At 37.7% G+C, this 19,473-nt stretch overlaps 1 long non-coding RNA gene and 1 other non-coding gene across 2 annotated transcripts in view; one reads left to right on the top strand and one right to left on the bottom strand.

Moving 5' to 3' along the window:
• The window catches only part of LOC141582253 (uncharacterized), a 634,729-nt gene that overhangs the window by 122,211 nt on the left and 493,045 nt on the right, over positions 1 to 19,473 (top strand). The window lies entirely within an intron of this gene.
• LOC120360311 (U6 spliceosomal RNA) lies at positions 16,123 to 16,229 on the bottom strand. Its single transcript, XR_005576864.1, has one exon. It is a non-coding gene; the product is annotated as a U6 spliceosomal RNA (small nuclear RNA).

Here is a 19,473-nt window from a genome sequence, read left to right as displayed (position 1 = left end):
TTGTGATGGTGAGAACTGAAGGCAGTCAGTTACGGAGTGGATGCTAAGATGTGGATGTAGTAAATGGAGAATGAAGCAGAACCTCTATGCAGTGGGCTAGATGAACAGACAGTTATATGGATGGAGCTTAGTAACAGTTCTGAACAAATGGTGAGAAACAGAAGAAAGTAGAAAATAAATTCCCATTTATTCAGGAACACATCCAAACGTCTACAGGTAAACACGTTAGAATATGTCCGTGGAAGAAATGGGAAAATGGGGACTACAAGAAGCAAAACGTGAGATGGGTCTTTGGGAGCCCCATGATGATAGTGCGTTCAGAACTCGGGAGAATGAGACACTCAACTCTGTAATGGAGAGAAAAGGTCTAGAAAATGGAAGAAGAGGCAAATCTAAGGGACTGCCACCAAAAGAAGGTGACGTCAGCCTACTGTGAGTAGTGAGCAGCCAGGCTCCCAAGAAGCTCCTTCCCTCCTGAAGGGCTAGGCCCACATTCCTTCTCCAGGATCTTCCCTGTGTGAATTCGATTCCTTTTCCAGGGTCTTCCCTGTGTGAACTGATTCCTTTTCCAGGGTCTTCCCTGTGTGAATTGATTCCTTTTCCCAGGTCTTCCCATGTGAATTGATTACTTTTCCAGGATCTTCCCTGCGTGAATAAATGCCATAGGACATCTTCCCTGGCTCCACTCTGGTTCATGGGCCCAAACCCCACCCTCACCAACCATCTCCATTTTACTGACCTGGGTCCAAGACCCTTTGTTTCAGGACCTGTTTTTGACTGCCCGTGGCACCTTTAGATCTGACATTTTCTGCTGGACGCAGTGGCTCAGGCCTGCCCAGTACTTTGGGAGGCTGAGATAGGTGGATCACGAGGGTAGGAGATCAAGACGATCCTGGCCAACATGGTGAAACCCTATCTCTATTAAAAATGTGCAATTATGTGGGTGTGGTGGCACCTGCCTGTAATCCCAACTACTTGGGAGGCTGAGGCAGGAGAATCACTAGTACCCGGGAGGCAGAGATTGCAGTGAGTAGAATTGCATCACTGAACTCCAGCCTGGTGGCAGAGTGAGACTCTGTCTCAAAAAAATGAAAATACTTTAAAAATAAAAAAAGATTTGACATTTTCTATTGTAATCTATTTCTAATGTAACCTATTCCATAGTGGTTGGTCACACTCCATCCTGCCTCAACCATAGTGCCTCATACTAGACCCATGATAAGGTAGATGGGAAACTCAGAGTTCTAGTAAAAAAGACAAAATTTATTTGTATTAATGCAAGCTGTAAAGAGCTGTCTAGGTATCCTTTCTGTGCCGCTTTGAGAGAGGCCACTTCTCTAAAATAAGCAAATGAATGAAGAACACAGTATCAAAAATCTTTAGAATTTTTAAAATTTAAACCCTTGCCATTACATAAACTTCTCGAAGTGAATAGTTGAAATTTTTTTGTGTAAAATTTAACATAGTTTTAGGGTATGAATAGCCTTGTGTTTGCCAATCTATGTATTTCTTTCATTCAAAGTCCTAATTGTGTGTGTGTGTGTGTGTGTGAAAAATGGTTACCTTTGTAACAGACAGTAAAATAAGAATCAGTATCCAGCTGTTCCATCCAGAGAAGTCAAATTGGTAGTCATGGGTCTAGTTTGAGTCACTACTACATTTGAGTTAGGATTGAGTGTGACCAACCATTATGGGATAGATTAAGTCAGGACTAAACACACAATTCCAAGTGAATACAAAAAATGCAAATGTGTGTGTATTTATATACATATAATAAAAATATATATAAAGAACTGGGCAAGATAATTGTCCTTTGGGAGGCTATAGAATAGTACAGAGAGCGATACCTCTGAAAAGATTTGAGTATTACCCTGTTTCAAAGAAGACGAGATTTGGGGACTTTGTACAGCTGCCTGCTTGGATAATTGCATACCTGACAACAAAGCAGCCTAATATTTGGTGGTACAAATTTACAGAGATATAAAATGTGTGTTGCTTTCTGTAATGTAGGATCTTTGTTTTGATAAAAGAATTTAGTGCAGTCTATTTTTTAAATAATAATTTGTCTTATAAGAATCTGATGTTGTTAAATAAATCCATGTTGAATTTCCCGTACATTAAAAAGTGAGGTAGACATTTTTCTCAAAAGCTTTCCTCTCATGATACACTTTGTAAGTACTTACAAATCCTTTGTCTTAGAGAGTATTTCTTCTCAAGTTTGCTCACTGTTAGAATGACTCCCTGTGTACTCTCCACTTACGTTTAGATTTTCTGTTGGTTATAACAGTATGTGTTTCATTGAATAAAAAAGTGAAGACCGTCTAGAGATGACAGTTTCATAATCTTAGAGAGTTTAGTCATAGCTTTTCTAATTCTGTTGCACCGCTGGAGCTGTTAGCCGTATTTCGTTCCCTCAGATCCAGACCTTAAACACCCTGCAGCCTTCACGCTGGCCAGCATCAGCAGGCATCTGGACCAGTGGTAACAGCGCAGCCAGAACTCACACAGAGTTGTTTGGGTCACTTCCTTAAGCAATCTCCTGATCTTGGCACTACAATCCGTTGGGTGTTATCCAACGAAAGTGTCCTCTTTCAGTGAGAATTCACTAAAAATGTCAAAACTTGTTTGCTTTTTGTGAGTACGCTTGGCAGGCAACCCTCTTTTATCATTACTACTTGATTTTTCTCAACCTCCTGATTGTGTCAGCACTTGTTGACTTTTCGGTGAGTATGAGTTCCAGTTTGACTTCTCTGGATGAAGTAACTGGGTACTGATTTATTTTACGTTCTGTTACAAAGGTAACCATTTTTCTTGGTGACAAAAGTGATCTGGCTGCCTGCAGTGCCATTGTACTGCACCGTGCAGAGTAGATGGACGGCTGCAAAGGCATGGTTGTGTTAGGAGGACAGTTCCTGGTCTGCAACTAGTGTATTTTCAGAAGGTTTTAAAAACTTAATTTACAGTTTTGGGGAGAAGAAAATGTGCTTGACACCTGGGCCTCTAGGAGAATATATTTCATAAAAATAAGTAAAATATATCTCGAGTAAGTAATATAAATGCCTTGACTGTAGTAAATCAGGCAAAAATCCTGGCACTTGGATTTATGGTGTCTTAGGAGGATTTCTTTTTAAAGAGGATTTTCCTCATTCCAGTCTTTCAAAAACATAATCCTCTAGATTTAAAGAGATTCACTGCTGTTTGAAAGGGGGTCTGAGCTGTTAAAGGTCTCTTGGGCAGCCAGCTTGCTGAAGCATCTGAGTAGGTATGTGAATCAGCAAGATGCTTTTTCCTTTTAGTTTCAGTGCAGTGGGTAAAGCTTGACCAATAAATCCAATGAGAGTAGGAGATTGGAGATGAACTCGATTTTAGTGAAAAAACTATGAACAAGAGCTGTTAGCTTATTTCTTTGCCACATGAAGCACAGAACCAAGTAACAGTGCTGGGTGAGTATCCTTAAGGCACTTAAATGGTTGATGACTGACTAAAAATGCTACACAAGTTTGCTACTGTTAGAAAACCGTATGTGCTCACTTTGGGTGGCCTCTTTCGACTGGGGATTCTTACAATGCTAGCTGTTAGCCTTGTGTAGCTGTACACTTCTAGCAAGATTGCACGTGAAACTCATGCTGTAACTCAGACGAGCAGAGGAAGTACGGTGGGTTCTGTCTACAAACAATATGATTTTAAAGATTAATTGTGGCAGTTGATTTGGATAATACCCAGTCTTTCTTAGAGAAAAACTGCTCTTCTGTTAATCAGGACCTGGCAGGGAAGGATTATGGCCTATGCAATTGCGTGATGAGGCCAAAGAACTGAAGTCTGTGGATAAAATGCCCTTAGAGTCTCCTCTGGTTTTGGGGTAATACCTTTATCTGCTTTTCCCCATGGGCATTTGTAGAAGAAACCTGTGGCTGATATAACCACTGATCTGGTCTCTTTCAAATTGGCTTCTGCAGACTATAGGTCCTGAATGTCTGAAGCATCCTGTAGTCCACTGCTCCTCCCTTCCCTTCTCCACCCCTGCTGCAGTGGGCTTTTTTGATGCGCTACCCTTTTGTTGTTGTTGTTGTTGTTGTTTGTTTGTTTGTTTTCAAGATGGAGTTTCACTCTTGTTGCCTGGGCTGGAGTGCGATCTGGGTTCATTGCAACCTCTGCCTCCCATGTTCTAGTGATTCCCTGCCTCAGTCTCTCCAGTAGCTGGGATTACAAGTATGCACCACCATGCCTGGCTAATTTTGTATTTTTAGTCAGCTGGGGTTTTACTGTGTTGCCCAGGCTGGTCTTGAACTCCTGAGCTCAGGCAGTCCACCCGCCTTGGCCCTCCAAAGTGCTGGGATTACAGGCGTGACCCACTGCACACAGCCAATAGGCTACTCTTTTTCAGCTCAGAATCCACAACATGGAGAAAGGATGGACGAAGAAAGTGATTATCAGTGTTTCCAACTGTCTGACCCCGTAACCCTACCAGATTTACTATGAGGTGTCTTGCTTGAGGGAGGGAGGGGAAGCCCTGCCCTCCATGGTACCCTCCTTTCCTTACTGAGAGCTGTGAGCACTATTTTTCTTCTCCACCTCAAAATGCCTAGGGTCTGGGTTAGAATGACTAGCCAGGCTGGTTTGCTTAGGACTAAGGGGGTTTTGCTGGATGTAGGACTTTCTGTTTTACAATCTAGAAAATCTAGGCAAACTGAAAAGAGTTGGTCACCCTCTTTCTCAATTCCAGCCTATTGAGTGATTCTCAATGGCAAATAGGGATATTTTCTATATATACAGAGAGAACGCTACGGTCTAAATTCTTTTGGTCTTGTTAATGATAATCTGATGAGAGAGCAAATCTTTGTAAGACTTGCTTCAAAATGCTATTTATAAACATTAGAATCTCACTCTTCTAGAACTATGTCCCCATCCCAGAAGAAGAAAATCTCGAGCCAGCTCCAGAATGTATTATACATTTAGGAAAAATAGAGAAAATATGAAAACTATGATTACATGAAAAACTCTCCTTTTAAGAATAGAATAAGCTTATCCTATATAACTGAAGCAGTGGTTTTCAGAGTGCAATTCTATGACAGCCAAGTTTTAGTGAGCTGTTTCAGAGCTTTGATTCAGCTTTTACTAAGCGTTATGTGCATATATCTTATATATATTTATGTAGATGTATACATATCTACATGTACATGTGTAGATGAATAAAAACCTTTATTAAAAGCCAACACATGGCTAGGGATGGTTGCTCATGCCTGTAATACTAGCACTTTGGGAGTCCATGGTGGGTGGATTGCCTGAGCTCAGGAGTTTGAGACCAGCCTGGCCAACACAGTGAAACCCTGACTCTACTAAAATACAAAAAAAAAAAAAAAAAAAAAATTAAGAAAACCATGTGTGGTGGCAGTGTGTTTCTGTAATCCCAGCTAGTTGAGAGGTTGAGGCAGGAGAATCACTTGAACCTGGGAGGTAGAGGTTGCAGTGAGCCAAGATGGCACCACTGCACTCCAGCCTGGGAGACAGAGCGGAATTCCATCTCAAAAAAAAAAGTCAACGCACTTGTAAAACAATATATTCCTTAAAAAAGTGCCAAATGGGACAAAGTAGCCTTTCCAGAATAAGACATTTTTTTTGGACTAGCACTTTATGCATGTTAATTTCTCTTGCCAGAATTTGCAACAAATCTCCTGTCATCTCATTCGTAACTCTTCACATTTTAAATTACCACTAGTGAATAGAGACCTTTTTTTTTTTTCTGGTTTATCTCTTGCATCTAGCATGATTCCCAGTCCATGGGAATATTTAATAACACTTTTCAAATGAGTGACCGAATTCTGAGGTCACAATATTTTGTCATTTGTAATTATTTACCTGCAGAATTCAAAGTTGTTCTATGTAGTATGCACACAAAGCAAAAAACTGAAGCAGGTGGAAAATGAGGATATTAGTACTATAATGTTTGTAATGGCTCTTTGAAGAATTACTTCTATTTTGTGAACGTTGTGTCCTCAATACAGGAATAGTTGGCGTAACTGAGCAAGGGTTCAATAAATTATTTTCAGTTAGTGGAACTGGTATCCACTGATTGCAAATATTTATAGTCATCTGTGATGAGTGGCGGACCCCATTTATGTACATTGCCTAAGTCCTGGAACCTGTGACAGTTGTCTTACATGGCAAGAGAGAAGTAAGCGTGCAGATGTAAATAAGTTTGCTGATCAGGAGACCTTAAAATCAGGACATTTTTCTGGATTATCCTGGTGGGCCCAAAGTAATAAGAATTGTCCTTATGTGTGGAAAAGGAAGGCAGAAGAATCAGTGATTGAATGTGAGAAAAACTTGACAAGCATAGCTGGCTTTGCAAAGGAGGGAGGGGCAGGGCACAACCCGAGGAATGCGGGCTGCCACAAAAGGCAGAAAGGAAGTCCATAAGGAGAGCCGCCTGGGGGCACTTGGATTTTAGCCTGGTAAGCCACGCTTTGGACTTAGGACCTCCAGAACTGAAATGTAATAAATCCGTTGTTTTCAGATACGAAGGTTGCAGTCATTTGTTACAGCAGCTGTGGGATTGGGATGTATCATCAAAACAGTAATATATCATTGTTCTCATTTTTTTAAATAAGTAAATATTTTAAGTGGGAACTTAGACATTACTGCTTGCATAATGTCACTCATGTTTTATTTTGTGTCACTCACTAGATTGTAATAAAAGGGTTCTTTTTAGGCTAAAAATTATAATTTTTATATAAAAAAGGCACAACAGAACTAGCTGTTAAAGTTTTTAAATATGTTTTCTCCAACTTAGGTTTACTAAACATCTTGAGTATCTTAAAAATAACTTATATATATAAAAATAACTCAGGCAATCCTCAGCCTTCCAAAGTGCTAGGATTACAGGCATAAGACACTGCTTCAAGCCTAAAATCTTTTTAATACAAAAGTAATTGCCAAAGTAATGTTAACTGTCGAATATTTGGTCAAGCAAAAAGAAGACCCTCTGTCACTATAGTACCTCTCCCATCCAAATATAACCATTGTCAATATTTTTGTGCATATCAATCTAGCTGTTTAGAAATGTTTATGTCTGTACTTTTTATTTTTGCAAAATTGATATCTTACATATGACTTTAGTCAATTTTTTCTTAACATTTCATAAATGCTTTTCCATATTAAACATTTCTTTGTGATAAAGTTTTAACACTTGGATAGCATTTCATTACACAAAAGTTACATGACCTAATTTTGTAGTATTTAGGTGGTTTTGTGAAAAGTTTTTAGCTTCTATGTGCTTATTCTACAAACGTTTAGATAAAAAGAAAATGAAATAGTGTCAAACTAGAAATAATTACTGTTATCACCTCATTTTTACATTCACAAAAATTAAGTGTTTGAATATCAATCTATCTCTTGTCTCAGAATATGTAGTTCGTGGCATTAAATATTTCTGCAACATCAATTTAAAAGTAAATACTGTTCTATTTAGTATTTTATTTATTGTAACTTAATAAACCAACATACTGTTAGCTGTTTAGTTTGTTTACAAACAAATCCTTATTTATTTATTTTTGAGATGGAGTTTCACTCTTGTTGCCCAGGCTGGAGTGCAATGGCATGGTCCTGGCTCACTGCAACCTCCGCCTCTCAGGTTCAAGTGATTCTCCTGCCTCAGCTTCCCCAGTAGTTGGGATTACAGGTGTGCACCACCATGACTGGCTTGCTTGCTTTCTTTCTTTTTTTTTTTTTTTTTTTTTTTTTTTGTATTTTTAGTGGAAACAGGGTTTCACCACGTTAGCCAGGCTGGCCTCAAACTCCTGACCTCAGGTTATCTGTCCGCCTCGGCCTCCCAAAGTGCTGGGATTACAGGCGTGAGCCACCAAGCCAGGCCACAGATCTTACATTTAACTTGCTTCTCTTGTGATAACTTTAGAAAAGTGAAATTTACATGTAAAGAGGATATTTAAATGTCAGGGCCTTGGATTTGTACTTAGGAAATGATTCTCAATAAACTGAACAGATTTGCCTTCTGATTATTTAGGAATAAATACATAGATTGATTACCACCTATGGATGAAAATCAAATCTAATTGTTTTGATTTGCTTCTTTATAAATATTATAAAGATTTGTTTTTTTTCCCCCCCCTCCCCCCCATTAAACTGCCTTTCTATAGACTGTTCATCTTAGGCTGGGATAGGCGACAGTTTAGTAATTGATGGCGGTTCTTTACAGACTAACGAGTAACTTTTTTCATACATTTACATTTTGCCTCTCAGTTTCATATTTTTATTGGAAAGTGAAGCCTTTAAATCTTACATATCCAAATACATAAATCTTATGTTTAAAGGTTTTTTCCTTGGTTGTTTTATGCAGAAAGAAAGCTTTCCTTTGTTGTAAATATTCAGCAGTTTTTATTGCTAGTGTTTTTGTTTAATTCAACTCATTAACCAAATGTTTTTGTTGGATATGGACTTAGTTGAAAATCTGGCTTATTTTCCCCACATGATTAACTCATATTGCCTACTTATTAATTTATCTGCTTAGATTTGTAATGTCACTTTATACTGTAGTGTCACATAATTTCTCATAAATACTAGGGCCTGAAGAGCTCTTTATTCTATATTGTTGGTTTAGCTCTCTTTCCTTGAGCTAGCGTTTTATTATACCCATAAATAATATTTTGGAAATGTCGCTAGGCCCTTAAAAGGAAGTATATTTGGGGCTTGTAGGAATTAAAATTAGAAATATTAAAGTTTAGTAGATATTAAATCACCCTTATTAGTTCTGGTTTTCTAATGCTCTCCATCTTTTTTTTGACCACTTGGTGTGTGCTGGAGGATGATGTGTCTCGTGTTCCTGTTCTTCTATCAGCTTTGTGAGTGCATTTGCTTTTTGTACTTTGATGCTATGTGATCTGATCTATAGACATTCAGGATGCATCACTTTTATAGATTGTCCTTTAATACAAAACACGCCTCTTTATGACATAAAATATCTGTCTCTTGAATTCAGCTTCTTCTGATACAGATATTGTCATACTCTATCATTCTGATATCTTCAACTTTCACTTTTCATTTTCTTCGTTTTGTCTTAAATTGTTTCTTATACGTGATAGTTTATTTTTTTACATAGTCATCAAATTTGTATTTTAAAAAGAGAATCTAATTCTTCTGCATGTATAATCCGAAGTAATGTATTTATCTTTTCTACTTCACTTTTCCTTAAAATAATTAGTAGCACTTTGTTTGATCTTTTGTCAAATAGGCTCAAGTTCTTAACAGTCAGTAAAACTACAAGTGAGCGCAGCAGCATATTAGAAACATAAAGAGCAAATACACAAGAGCTCGCACAAGTTAGGTCATAATATGTTCTGGGCTGAAAGCTCATTTATGAGCCTATAAGTTAAACAACTGGACTTTTGACAAACCAGACACCGAGCTGTTGGTGTCAGTTAGTGTTCCTCTGTTTTACTCGATTCCCGTGTCAGAGGTGTCCATCCAGTGCATCTCTGCTGGACTGAGGTATAATCTTTCCTTGCTTCCCTGCTCTTTCTCTGGTATTTACCAATTTAGCACACGTGAAACTAGAATTTAGAAGGTGCATTTTGATCAGTGTTCTTCCTGTGTGGAGTCTGGCTACATTAGAAGCACTTTATCCCAGGATTCATCAGACCAGTGTCTGCCTAATTAATATGTACAGATACTTCCTAATATTTTGGTTTCTAGAAGGTATACCTATAAATTTTAAGTGTTGGCTTCACCCTTTCTCTGGCTGCCTAAAAAATGAATATACCTCAGTATACAGACTGAGTATTAAACTCGTCTCTGAGGTTGGAAGGGAAGAGTGAGAATGTGTGTGTGTATAGTCACTAGCTGTGATTCTCATTACACCTTCAAATATCTCATAATTAGTAGACAGTCTTTGAAGATTCCAGCAAAGGAGGTGCTCTCATTGTACTGCCCCCTTGCCCCATTATTTAATGCACTTAAGAAAATCTTTTTCTGAATCTTTAAAAGTATTTTGCTGAAAAATTCCTAACCAAGGTTCATTTTGGTCTGGATCTTGGCTTTCTTACATCTTCATTATTCCTGGATGACTGGAAGAGCTGTCTCTCTCTCTATTTTCTTCTCTTCCCAGCCCGTCAAGCTAATGTTGTTAAAGTTTCTAATGGTTTTTATCCATGCCAGCTTAGTATAAAAGTGTGCCACCATTTGGTTTCAAGCTTTTTACTTGATCCTTTTCTACTATAACCAGACTGACCTGCTTGCCGTGTTCTAAATATTCCTGTTTTTCTACCTCCATGATTTCAGTTGTTCTCTTTACCTGGAGTGCGAGTTTCTTCTTTGTCCTTCTCCTTTGCTGACGGTTAATGTGTCCGTCTAGACTTCGAGTCTGGTCTCTGCAGACCCTAATTCCGAAAACGTCCTTGGCTTCTCTGCATGTGACCCTGCTCTCCTTTGCTGTGAGGCAGCCCTCCGTCCTTGTGTGACTCCTGTGTTCCTCCACCTAACATTACCATCATTCGGTTACTAATCTGTTCCCACCCCTTCTGTCTGTTTTCTGCCTTAGTTCCTGCTACCATTTGATAAGTAAGTGACTGTTGAGTTGAAACTAGGACATTTGAAAGGTTTGCCCAGTTGTGATCATGAGTTGGCCATGTGATTTGAATAGTCATTTAGCACCTCTGTGCTTCTGCAAAATGCCATGTAAAATGGAAGCTAAGGTGGAGCTCATCAGTCTGCTTCCAAAGGGTGTGACTTTTTTGCTCTTTGACAGACGTTCATCAAAATGTTAAAATAAATTTTCCCTCTTCAACCTTATTAGCCGTTGTCTAGTAACTTTTCTTCCTCTTCCTAGAATGGATTTCCTAGAACTTTTCCATTTTTCTGTGATTTCGTTTTTCCTTTCTGTCCTCTTTAGAATTAGTAGCATCACTGCAACATAAGAACTTTTGTAAACCTCTTTTTTTAGGATGGCGATCCAGCAAAGCTCATAGGTTCTCAAAGATCTTATCCTAGGCATTGAAGAAATGAATAGTCTAGTCATTAAATTTGAAACTTGACTTTTATGTAATAAGTCAAATAATTTGCATAAGTAATAGCATTAGAAATAATCTTTTCCTGACTTGATGTAAGTGGAAACATTGGAGTGGAGATTTTGCAGAAGGTTATCTCCAGTTCCAGAAAGATGACCTAGTACTCATGGGTCATCTACTTCTCCTGTAGCCCATGATAAAATAATTCTCCTTGTTTGATAGTGGTTGAATGACTTGATACTTGCTCTTTCATACTTTCACTCAGGCTCCAAGGAGACACATTTTTCCACAATTTTTTTTTCCTGTTTGGCAAATTCTGTATGCTTTTGAACTTCCCTTGCTGTGTAAGTTACTTCCCTTTTTCTAGGTGTAGCCAAAGACGCTTGACAGCATGTTGAGTTCTCAGTCCTATTTTCCAATTAAAAAATGATGCAGCAAATATGCCGATGTATAAATCCTATTATTTTTCCTTTGGTAGCCTTCCTACCTTCCTGCAAGTTTCAGAGGTTCCTGTCATCTTAAGGTTTGGGTGTTGGCTATGGTGTCTTTTATCAAAATTCAAACTGGTATCTGTTTAGTTTGTAAATGGTGAATTGACAGTAATTATAAATGCTAATGTTAATACTTATTTTCCTTATGTGATTACTGATGAAGGAGAATTTGATTTCAATGTGTATTACTTTAGAAGACTCGATAAATTGTTCCTGATTGAATGTCCTTTCTTCAATGAGTGTATTCCCTATGAAGGGAAGTGAAAATTAAGAAGGGACAGCAATGTTTGTTGTGACAGGTAAGATTTGTTTTAAGTGCTTCCTATGTGTTATCTTAGTTGGTGCCATATGGCACTTTTAAGATAAGAAGATGGAAAGAAAGGAGTTGAGAAATTCTTTTTATAACTACTTGTAGCTGAAGTATACTTCTGGCTGAGTTTTATAAAAATATACTTTTAGCTGAGTTTTATAAAAATATAAAAAGGTAAAACTATAGTGAGTCTGTAATTGCGTCAAATGAAATTTTTCTCATTCTGGTTTCTATACATATATAGATAGACAAGAGACTTTCTTTCAGAAAACTTTGAAAAATTTATCCAAATTAGCGATTTCACTTTGTTCGTCAATATTCCATAATAATTTGAGATCAGGGAAGTGAACCTTCACTAACTTTGTGTACAGAATAACTCTTCTTTGTTCTAATAGTTGCTTACCCTTTCTGCTTGTGTGAAGATGTGAGAATTGAGAAACCAAGCTCACAAACCTGTCTGCCTTGAGACTCAATCTTTTGTTTTAATGTTTCTCAGTGTATGGAGACAACTCACTTAAGAATCATCTGAGGCGTTTGTTGTATTCCTGGGTGGTTCCTGAGATACACAAAACCACAGTCTCTTGGGGTAGTGATCAGGAATCTGCCTTACAGTAAGTAAGCAGATTGTAAAACCAGAAGCACCACAGATTTAGTATCATTTTAAAAAGGAAATCTCCATGTTTTCTCTTCCCCTATGACTAAGGGCACCGGCGGAATTCAGTCTAGATGTGTCTTGGAGTTTTGGTAGGACTATGTATTCAAACAGTTTCTGTGGATGGAAAAATTAGCTTTTGTATGTCACTGTTCACTTCAAAGGGGTGAGAAGTATTAACGGTATTAATTGAATGACTTGCATATGCCAGGTATTCTGTCAAAGCAGTGGCAAGCCCAGGGTCATGGGCTGTGGATGACAATCCTAAGAGCAAGGATATGTCGGTCCCTGGCTCTTGCCTTGTCTGTCGTTGTTTTCGGGACACTGCATAGAATGAAGAACTTGAGGGTGAAGTTAGGGTTAATTTTCAGACCTAACTCCATCACTTAACTAGGTCTAGTTGCGGAATCATTTTGTTGTTCATATGTGTATACATCTCTAAATTGGGGTCAACCACAGATTCTCTAAAAATTAGATGATACGTGTACGACGCTCAGCATCGTTGCTGTCTCATTTTAAGCCCTCCATCTTAGAGAAGAACAGGAAAAAAGAGACTAGTCGATTACAGAAACTGAAGAATCCTCATGAACCAGGTGATACCAACTAACATGATGGAAGTAGACAGTTTATGTAACTCTCCGCATTCTTGTAGCATCTTTAGCAGGTCATCTTCATTTTATCTTAACAATTTGAAGATCAGCAGACAGTCAGAGATGGAAGAGAATCCCCAAATTTTAACTCTGACCTCTATTCAGAAGGATTGATTGTAGGGGGTTTAATGATTTTTACATTATTTTACTTTAAGTTCTGGAATACATGCACTGACCATTCAGGTCTGTTACATAGGTATACATGTGTCACGGTGGTTTGCTGCACCTATCAACCCATCATCTAGGCTTTAAGCTCTATATCCATTAGGTATTTATCCTAATGCTCTCTCTCCCCTTGCCCCCACCCCACTACAGGCCCTGGGGTGTGATGTTTCCCTCCCTGTGTCCATGCATTCACGTTGTTCAGCTCCTACTTATGAGTGAGAACATGTAGTGTTTAGTTTTCTGTTCCAGTGTTAACCTGCTAAGGGTGATGGTTTCCTGCTTCATCAGTGTCCCTGTAAAGGACATGAACTCATTTATGGCTGCATCGTATTCCATGGTGTATACGTGTCACATATTCTTGATCCGATCTATCATTAATGAGCATTTGGGTTGGTTCCAAGTCTTTACTGTTATAAATCCTGCCGCAGTAAACGTGTGTTCATGTGTGTTTAGAGCAGAATGATTTGTTATGCTTTGTGTATATACCAAGTAATGGAATTGCTGGGTCAAATGGTATTTGTGGTTCCATATCCTTGAGAAATCACCACACTGTATTCCACAGTGATTGAATTAATTTGTACTCCTACCAACAGTGTAAAAGTGTTCCTATTTCTTCACGTCCTCACCAGCATTTGTTGTTTGCAGACTTTTTATTGATTGACATTGTAACTGGTGTCAGATGGTATCACACTGTGGTTTTGATTTGTATTTCTCTGATAACCATAGGTGAGATTTTTAAAAATGTTTGTTGGCCACATAAATGTCTTCTTTTGAGATGTCTTTTCTTGTCATTTACCCACTTTCTGATGAGGTTGTTTTTTTCTTGTAATTAGTTTGTTTCTTGTAGATTCTTCATATTAGACCTTGGTCAGATTGATAGATTAAAAATTTTTCCCCCATTCTATAGGTTGCCTGTTCACTCTGATGATATTTTCTTTTGCTGAGCAGAAGCTCTTTAGTTTAATTAGATCCCATTTCTCAATTTTGGCTTTTGTTGCAGTTGCTTTTGGTGTTTTAGTCATGAAATCTTTGCCCATGCCTATGTCCTGAATGGTATTGCCTAGGTTTTCTTCTAGGGTTTTTATAATTTTAGATTTTACGTTTAAGTCTTTAGTCTCTCTTGAGTTAATATTTGTATGAGGTGTAAGGAAGGGTGAGTTTCAGTTTTTTTGCATATGGCTAGCCAGTTTTCGCAGCGTCATTAAGTAGGGAGTCCTTTTTTTATTGCTTGTTTTTGTTGGGTTTGTTGAAGATCAGGTGGTTGTGGATGTGCAGTGTTATTTCTGAGGCCTTTATTGTATTCCATTGGGCTGTATATGTTTTGGTACCAGTACCATGCTGTTTTGATTACTGTAGTTTTGTAGTATAGTTTGAAGTCAGGTAGCGTGATGCTTCCAGCTTTTTTCTTTTTGCTTGGATTATCTTGGCTATAGGAGTTATTTTTTGGTTCCATATGAAATTTAAAGTAGTTTTTCTCATTCTGTGAAGAAATTTGATGGTAGCTTGATGGGAATAGCATTGACTCTATAAATTACTTTGGGCAGTATAGCCATTTTCACAATATTGATCCATGAGCATGAAATGTTTTTCCATTTGTTTGTGTCTTCTCTTATTTCCTTGAGCAGTGGTTTGTAGTTCTCCTTGAAGAGGTCTTCATGTGCCTTGTAAATTGTATTCCTAAGTATTTTATTCTCTTCGTAGCAATTGTGAATGGGAGTTCACTCATGATTTGGCTCTCCGCTTGTCTTATTATTGGTGTATAGGAATGCTTGTGACTTTGCACATTGATTTTGTATGCTGAGACTTTGCTGAAGTTGCTTATCAGCCTAAGGAGATTTTGGGCTGAGATGATGGGATTTTCTAAATATATAATCATGTCATCTGCAAACAGACACTTTGACTCCTTTTTTCCTATATGAATTCTGTGTATTTCTCTCTCTTGCCTGATTGGTCTGGCCAGAACTTCCATTACTATGTTGAATAGCAGTGGTGAGAGAGGGCATCTGTGTCTTGTACCAGTTTTCCAAGGGAATGCTTCCAGCTTGCCCCTTCAGTATGATATTGTCTGTGGGTTTTTCATAAATAGCTCCTCTTATTTTGAGATATGTTCCGTCAATACCTAGCTTATTGAGTTTTTAGCATAAAGGGATGTTGAATTTTATTGAAGGCCTTTTCTGCATCTATTGAGTTGTTCATGTGGTTTTAGTCATTGGTTCTGTTTATGTGATGGATTATGTTTATTGATTTGCATATGTTGAACCAGCCTTGCATTACGGGGGATGAAGCTGACTTGATTGTGGTGGATAAGCTTTTTGATGTGCTGCCGGATGTGATTTGCCAGTATTTTATTGAGGATTTTCACATTGGCATTCATCAGGGATATTGGCCTGAAATTTCCTTTGTTGTTGTGTTACTGCCAGGTTTTGGAATCAGAATGATGCTGGCCTCATAAAATGAGGTGGGGAGGAGTCCTTATTTTTCTATTGTTTAGAACAGTTTCAGAAGCAATGGTGCCAGCTCCTCTTTCAACCTCCGGTAGAATTAGGCTGTGAATGCATTTGGTCTGGGCTTTTCTTGGTTGCTAAGCTATTAATTATTGCCTCAATTTGAGAACTTGTTTTTGGACTATTCAGGGATTAGTCTTGGGAGGGTGTATGTGTCCAGGAACTTATCCATTTCTTCGAGATTTTCTAGTTTATTTGCAGAGAGGTGTTTATAGTATTCTCTTCGCAATTAGTATTTCTGTGGGATGAGTGGTGATATCTCCTTTATCATTTTTTTGTTGTCTGTCTACTTGCTTCTTCTCTCTTTTCTTCTTTTTTTAAATTTTTATTTTAAAAAAAATAGGGAATGCTTCACAAATTTGTGTGTCATCCTTGCGCAGGGGCCATGCTAATCTTCTCTGTATCGTTCCAGTTTTAGTATATGTGCTGCTGAAGCGAGCACTCTTTTCTTCTTTATCAGTCTAGCTAGCGGTCCATCTATTTTGGAAATCTTTTCAAAATCCTAGCTCCTGGATTCATTGATTCGTTTTTTGAAAGGTTTTTCATTTCTCTCTTTTAGTTCTGCTCTGATCGTAGTTATTTCTTGTCTTCTGCTAGCTTTTAAATTTGTTTCCTCTTTCTTCTCTAGTTCTTTTAACTGTGATATTAGGGTGTCTATTTTAGATCTTTCCTGCTTTCTCCTGTGGCCACTTAGTACTATACATTTTTCTCTAGACACTGCTTTATCTCAGAGATTCTAATACGTTGTCTCTTTTTTCTTACTGGTTTCATATAACTTACTTATTTCTGCCTTAATTTTGTTATTTATCCATTAGTCATTCAGAAACAGGTTGTTCAGTTTCCATGCAGTTGTGCAGTTTTGAATGAGGTGTGAAGACAAGATTAGAGAAAAAAGATAGAAAAGGAATGAATAAAGCCTCTAAAAAATGTGGGACTATTTGAAAAGACCAAACCTGTGACTGACTGGGGCCCCTGAAAGTGATGGGGTAATGGTACCAAGTTGGAGAACACACTTCAGGATACTATCCAGGAGAACTTCCCCAACCTACCAAGACAGGTCAGCATTCAAATTTAGGAAATACACAGAACACCACTAAGTTACTCCTTGAAAATAGCAACCCCAAGGTACGTGATCATAAGATCTCCAAGGTTGAAACAAAGAAATGTTAAGGGCAGCCAGAGAGAAATGTCAGGTTACCTGCAAAGGGAAGCCCATCAGACTAACAGTGGATCTTTCTGCAGAAACCTTATAAGCCAGAAGAGAGTTGGGGCCAATATTCAGTATTCTCAAAGGAAATAATTTTCAACCCAGAATTTCATATCTAGCCAAACCATATTTCATAAGTGAAGGAGAAATAAAATCTTTTACAGACAAGTACATGCTGAAGGATTTTGTCACCACCAGGTCTGCCTTACAAGAGCTCCTGAAGGAGGCAGTAGATATGGGGGTGGGGGGGGAACCTGTTACCAGCCACTGCAAAAACATGCCAATTGTAAAGACCATGCACATGATGAAGAAACTTCATCATCTAGTCTGCAAAATAAGCAGCTAGCCTCATGACAGGATCAAATTCACACGTAACAATATTCAACTGTAATGTAAATGGCCTAAAAAAACACAGACAGGCAAATTGGATAAAGAATGAAGACCCATTGGTGTGCTATATTCAGGAGACACGTCTCATGTGCAAAGACACACACAGTCAAAGCAATAGAGGAATATTTACCCAGCAAATGGAAAGCAAAAGCAGGAGTTGCAATCCTAGTCTCTGATAAAACAGAGTTTAAAGCAACGGAGATTGAAAAAGACAAAGAAGGGCATTACATAATGGTGTCGGTAAATGCACGAAGAAGAGCAAACTGTCCTAAATTATATGCACCCAGTAAAGGAGCACCCAGATTCATAAAACAAGTTCTTAAGAGACCTACAAAGAGACCAGACTCCTACACAATGTTAGTGGGATACTTTAATACCCCACTGTCAATAATAGATTAATGAGACAGAAAACTAACAAGGATATTCAGGACTTGAATTCAGCTCTAAACCCGGTGGACCTAATAAATATCTACAGAACTCTCCACCCCAAATCAAAAGAATATGTGCTCTTCTTAGCACCACATAGCACTTATAAAATTAACAACATAATTGAAAGTAAAACACTTCTCAGCAGAAGAATGGAAATCATAACAGCCTCTCCGACCACCGTGCAATCCAATTAGAACTCAGGAACTAAGGAACTCATTCTAGTGGTTTTTTTTCTGGTTGTCTTACCTTCTTGTAGGCTTTGATGTCTGTCCTCTTAAAGTACTAATCTATTAATAATGGAAAATTCTTTAGAGATTTGGTATTCCTGACATTTTGGCGTGAAGAATGTACGTGTGGTCCTTTTCCCAAAGTCCGTCATCGAGTGAACGTCAAGATTTTCATATGTTATAAAAATACTTGCTATATCTAAATATACTGCATTGAAAAAGCTTTCAAATACATTGGCATAACATGTCTGTTTTTTATTTCTGCCATTGTTTATATGGGTTTCTGCTTTTCCGTTGTTAACTATCTACAGATTTGTCTTTTTTATTGACCTTATTGAGTAACTCACTTTGGATTTTATAGGAGATTCATATTTTTTTCAATTTTCAGTAATGTATGCTCTTTTTTTTTAAGTTGATCCTTTGTTTTTCCACCCTTCTTAAGTTCAATATTTTGCACAAATTTTCCCATTTTTTTTGTGGTATTTCCTTATTTAAAGCCCTAAATTTCCCTTTTTATAACATACATTTTTAATTGTAATACTTTTGTTGTCATTCAGTTTTTAAAATTTATTTTCATTTGCTTTTTTCAACATATGAAAATGGTCAACCTATATAATTGAATATATGAAACTAAGCTTTTTAATGATTTTCATGTTTATTACATTTAGATCAGAGGCTGTGATCTATATTTTACTGTATGATTGCATGTATTTTGTAGAGACTTTCTGGTCAAGTCCATGATCATTTGTTGTAAAGATTCTATGAATTCTTGAAGACAATGCATATTCTCGATTTGTTCAGTGTGGGCATACACACAAATACACACCATCTTCAAATGATCAAACTTGTAAATTTTTCTATTGCAAATCATCTAAATTCTGACCTCCTTTTTTTATCTGCTTAATTTGTTAGTCTGAGAAAGAGAGGCTAAAATCTCCCACAGTAATTCTGAAGTGGTCATGTTTTCTCACAGTTCTGGAAATTTACTCTCTGTGTAGTGATAGACACATAGAGACTATGTGAGAGACACAAGTTTCTCTTTCTGTCTTTTTACTTTCAACAGTTTTCTGTCATTATTTCTTAGATGTGTTTTTGAAATAAATAAGGTATAAATGAATGGCTTATTTAGCCTGAGGGTCTGTGCATTCAAAAGGAAATTTAGTCTATTTAAATGTAGTATGTTTACAGCTGTGTTGAGATATTCTGTTGTATAATCTCTTCGCCCTGCTTTTCTTCTTTGCTGCTTTTTCTCTTCTCCTTCCTCTGTTTCTTGTCCGTTTTAAAACTGATTGCTGCCATCCAGGGTATTAACTAGGTTTTCTGTGTACTTCCTTTTCCTCTTCTTCTATTGCAGTGGTTTGTAAGTTGTTTAATATTTTTGCTTTTTGTGTTCATGAAAATTTTAACCTGCATACTTAATAAAGTGTACCATG

This window comes from Saimiri boliviensis, chromosome 19 (genome assembly GCF_048565385.1).
Source record: "Saimiri boliviensis isolate mSaiBol1 chromosome 19, mSaiBol1.pri, whole genome shotgun sequence".
NCBI classification, from domain to species: Eukaryota; Metazoa; Chordata; class Mammalia; order Primates; family Cebidae; genus Saimiri; species Saimiri boliviensis.
This window is presented reverse-complemented; position numbering and strand designations above follow the sequence as displayed.